This window comes from Asparagus officinalis, chromosome 5 (genome assembly GCF_001876935.1).
Source record: "Asparagus officinalis chromosome 5, Aspof.V1, whole genome shotgun sequence".
NCBI classification, from domain to species: domain Eukaryota; kingdom Viridiplantae; phylum Streptophyta; class Magnoliopsida; order Asparagales; family Asparagaceae; genus Asparagus; species Asparagus officinalis.
In genome coordinates this window covers 86,307,026-86,312,399 of record NC_033798.1, presented here as the reverse complement: position 1 = coordinate 86,312,399, position 5,374 = coordinate 86,307,026, and positions in this window count along the sequence as shown.

The window sequence follows — 5,374 nt, the reverse complement described above, 5'->3', positions numbered from 1 at the left end:
GAATTTCGAGGTGGTACATCAAACAAAGTGGCATGATACTAACAGCGGAACCCGGATCAACTTGAATCCGGTTGACAACGCTCGAGCCAATATATCCAGTGAAATATAAAGGCCTGTCATGTTTCGAATTCCTGACTTGCATATCTTCTTTGGTGAAAGCAATGCAAGGGAAGTTTGTGGCTGCCAAGTTGCAGTGCTGAATCGATGACTCTGGCTCTTCAGGAATCAGTTTAATCTGAGTGAGAAATATCTCGGAATCGGCCAATGCTTCTTGTAAAGCTTCTCTCGTATCTTTCGAAAGGCGCAGTAACTCGTACAACGTGATCCTTGCTGGGATATTAGCTAACTGAGCCATAACGTCGAAACGATATAGTGCATTTGAGCTTTCCGGTTTATCTCGTCCAATTGGTCGATTGAAACGAGACTGCCTTGAAACTTGAACTTCCTTATGTTGGGTGTCTTTTTCCTTTTGCTTAGCTGGTTGCTGAGGTTTTCCAGAAGCTACAGGAGGAGTTGCAACTACTCCCAGCTCAGTAAGGGTTTTAGAAGGTGCGGCTTTTACCACCCCCTGTTCAGCTAGTTGTTCAGATGCGCTTGGGTAATTGAAACGGTATTCATTTTTGCTTCTTGTTGCGAAAGATTCTTGCTCCTCTTCAGAAAGTGGTAGGGTTAGGATTTCTTCATCATTCTTCTCAGGAATTGCTGAAGCTCCAAAATAAGACTTCCCCTTTCCTTTGCCTTTCAGCTTAGACGTGGATGTCGTCCATTGTTCATCTCCCAATAGATCAGGATGAACCCAGAGGATTTCGCCATTTGGAGTTATATGTGGCACAAGTCCTTTTTGGCGCTGTCCGTAAGGATCATCGTTGATGGTTTGCATTTTAACTTTTGATACTGGTTCGGCTTGGAACCAGGATAAAGGAACTGAACCAAAGCTAATAGATACCGCATTCGCACCTACTTTCTTCTCTTTTGGTTTCGGTGTCACGATACCAACATCGATCAAGGTTTGTATTTTATCTTTTAAGACATAACACGCCTTGGTAGGATGATGAACCATTCGGTGGTATGCACAATATTTCGGGTCATTAGTCTTCTTTGCTTCTTCTTGATTCATGACCGGTGGAAGATTGATCTTATTATTATCCAATAGATACTTGAAGATGATCAGAACTTCATCGTCTTTGAAAGAATATTCTTTCGGGAATCTGGGTTCCGAAGCTTTAGGCTACCTCGGGGGCTGCTGATTTTGCAGTGGTGCTAACTGGAAGGATGACTGTTGTGGTTATTGTTGTTACGGTTGTTGTGATGTTTGATGAGCATCAACAGCAGTTGTGGATCCTCTCCCTCTGCCTCGAGGGTTAAAATTTTGTTTTTGAGGGTTAGCTAGTAGCTGACCCCTCTCTAACACCTTTCTCTTGAGAAAACGTTCAGTTTGTTCGCCTCTCACCTTCAACTCTTTCCATGTTTTACAGGGCACAACCCCCATGACTTCTAATACATCTAAAAACAAGTTATTATGACATGTCTGAAGAATGAACTCTTCCGTAAGTGGATCTCGGCAGTTTACTACTTTGTTCCGGAATCGCTTGACGAAAACGTCAACAGACTCCCCACCTTTCTGCTTCTCGTCTAGTAAAGTACCGATGGAGACTTCTGTATCGTCATCGAAGAAATTGGTTAGGAATAATCCTTCCATATCATCCCAGTTGGTTATACTCTCCGGCTTAAGACGGCGATACCAATCAAAAGCGGGGCCACGAAGAGTCCTGATGAATGACCGTACCATCCAAGCTTCATTCCCTGAGATCGCACCAAGGTTAGATTTGAAATAGATTAAATGTTGTGTAGGTGAGCCCCTGCCATCAAAAGGAGTAAAGTTAATCAAACTAAATTTTGGGGGATAAGGAATCAGATCCCACTCCCTTGGGTAAGGATATGGAATGCCCGTTTTCTTTACTTCCTGGGCTGTCATCAGAGTATTGACTTTTCTTTCAAGATCTTGCATCTTCTTGTCCTCTTCCTCGTTTTTCTTTAAATAGATTTGATGATTTGTTCCGGAATCGCTTGACGAAAACGTCAACAGACTCCCCACCTTTCTGCTTCTCGTCTAGTAAAGTACCGATGGAGACTTCTGTATCGTCATCGAAGAAATTGGTTAGGAATAATCCTTCCATATCATCCCAGTTGGTTATACTCTCCGGCTTAAGACGGCGATACCAATCAAAAGCGGGGCCACGAAGAGTCCTGATGAATGACCGTACCATCCAAGCTTCATTCCCTGAGATCGCACCAAGGTTAGATTTGAAATAGATTAAATGTTGTGTAGGTGAGCCCCTGCCATCAAAAGGAGTAAAGTTAATCAAACTAAATTTTGGGGGATAAGGAATCAGATCCCACTCCCTTGGGTAAGGATATGGAATGCCCGTTTTCTTTACTTCCTGGGCTGTCATCAGAGTATTGACTTTTCTTTCAAGATCTTGCATCTTCTTGTCCTCTTCCTCGTTTTTCTTTAAATAGATTTGATGAGGTTGAGTGGATAACTTAGTCGGGCCACTTCTCGAATTGTCTTTATTAGAAAGAGGATCAGCGAAGATGGTTTCATCCTCGTCCTGGTCATTAGTGACCTCAGTTATACGTACAGGTATAGCATTATGCTGGCTAGATTCAGCCTTTTGACTCGACTCCGGTTGGTGTTGTTGAGCCTGCAAATCCCGCATCTGCTGCATTGTCAACTCCATTTCGGTTTTGATTTCAGCTCTAATTTCTTCGCGTTGTTTAGCTAACACCTCCTGCAGTATCTGAGCTAACTGATCAGGTGTAATTACAAATGATTCTCTGACTCGTCTAACACTGGATGCTGTATCATCCGAGGCGACCGCAGAACAGGTATCTGAAAGTTTCTCGTTCGAAGATAGACCTTCATGCATTTTTTTGTAGTCCCGACGTCGGTTGGCCCTTCGTTGTAGCCGTGACATCCTTTGAGAAAGACCCTGCTCAACTCTCCCTCCTGGAGAGAAATCAGGATCCGGGTTGATTACATTCTGCTTTCCTCTGCTGGTCATATTAATAGTGACCTTCGGAAGTTCATTTTCTTGCACAGTGGATTTCTTTTTCTTGAAACGTCTCATCTTGGGTTTTGACGTTTCAGTGGAAAGTCTCTGAAACACGGAAACTCTTGGTGGTTCAGCTTTGGAGCAATCGCATTCTATCAATACAGCTTTAATGAGCCTTTCGTACGCGCAATGAGACTCTGTTCTTTGAGCAACCCTCTTTCGCGACTTATTAGTTTGATAGTACAACTCATCATTATTATGATTCGGGCAACCTATCTTTTGTTTTTGAACCTTGTTGACATGCACAGGACGACTGGTCGTCACCTCTGGGCGATCCAAGGTTGTGTATTTAAATTCATCCTTCTGTGGGGATAAATTATTTACATGCCCTAGACGGGAATGAATTGATATCTTCCCTTCTTGCGCTTGTTTTGTTCTGACAGGAGGATATTTACGACCCCCAGCGTAAGAAACTATCAAGGGTTTATTCGTCAGATCTGAGTGTCCCTTGATTGGAGTTTTGCTTCGCTCACCAGGTAAAGGACCGAGACGATCCGCCATTGTGATTTTGAATTTCGATAAGTCAGGACTGACCCAGGGCTTCACTGGTGATGGAATATGCACAATTGTAGTAGACGGGCTAGGATCGGACGTCGATGGAATCGAAGAGATGGTCTTGTAGACCTCTTCTTGGCCGCGACAGGGTGTGGTGATGCGGTTGGATGACGTGTCGCGGCAGCGGAGACTACCGTGGTTGGAATAAGTGCCGTGACGGTTGTGACTGCCGCGGTCAAAAGTCTTGTCGCGGTAGTATGGACTGTCGCAGTTGAATGAGGAATTTCCCTGATTCAACTCCCAAGTATTTTTGATTTTGGGCATCCAAACCTTGCAGTTCTTTGGTGATTTTTCAGACACCATTTCTTTCTTCCCTTCTTGCTTTTGCCGACGAATGGCACGATTACGAGCGGCGTTTATACGACGCTTTTGTATGCGTTCTTTGAGGGTTGAACGTGCTCTTTTGACGAGGGTCCATTCCTCCGTCGTAAGTTGTGCAGAGATGTGAGTGTTATGCCGTTGGGGCAACTGGTTCATTTTATGCTTCCTCGACTCTAAGTATTTATAGTAATGGACTCCGTCAGTTTGTTGTAAGGCATTGGCCAATTGACAAGCACGGCGTTGACGTTGTCTCTGACGAGCCCTCTTCGTCAGTGCCGGCGAATTTTGGTTCAAAGACCCTTGAACTGGTGAAGGGTCATTTGGAGCAGATATGTTGCAAGTAGAATCCTTAGCAATAACTGGGCAAGAGTCTTCACATGTGGCTTTCAACGAAGTTGAAGACTGGGTAACCTTTCTGGAATACGAAATCTTCCTGCACTTACGAGGTGAGGAAGATTTTGAGGATGAGGACGACAGATACTCCTCGAACTTCGCTTGATCGAACTCGTATTCGATCTCTTCATTGATCACAATCTTGATCGGCTGTGACACTACGGCCTCGGCAGCGAGACGTTGGCTCCCACTGTGGTCACCAGTTTGTTTTTGTCGAAAGTCGTTTTCATTATCGATTCCATTAAAACTTAAATCGTTTACAGTGAATTACAATGAAAAATAAACAAATTACAACTTTCTTGGAAAATAACACAGAAATCGTTTATCGACTCCTGTTTTGTGGGACTTTGCCTGTGCCGGGAGTGCTTTGGCTCGTGGACCACCAATTCACAGATTGTGAAGGGATTTGGGGATTCTTTCTTTGTTTATCGAAATAAGAATCTAAAGCGAATATCTTATCGATGTAAGATGTTCACTCTTCCAAAGATCAAGTCAGAGCTTGGATCTCTAGGAATCACTAGAACCAGTTCTGAGGAAGAAGACTCTCTCCAATTCAACAAAAAGCTTAAGCTCCTTTGCTCTAATCTGCTCTCTGTCCTTTGCTTCGTGTCTAGGGAGGTATTTATAGGGATAGAGGTGCACAACAGTGGAAATGGAGATAAAATAACTGATCGAGTATAGACTCTTTGGGCGCGTTAGTCTATGCTGCCGCGGCTATTGGCGCATCAGTGTAGACTGGCACGGCCAAAGAGACAGTTCCAGCCACGTTCCATCATGTTTGAAACCGTCCTCCCACGACTTTTAACCACTTTTTTCATGGTTTAACTGTTTGTACATGTCAGCACATATTCTCTTTCTGATATGCCGCCATGTGGACTTTGAAAAAATCATCGTATAACTGTTTTGTAACTGCCGCAGCAGCTCCCTGTAGCTTGCGCGTCACCAACAACTGCCGCGACAATGCGCGACAGCAATCATTGCCGTGGCAA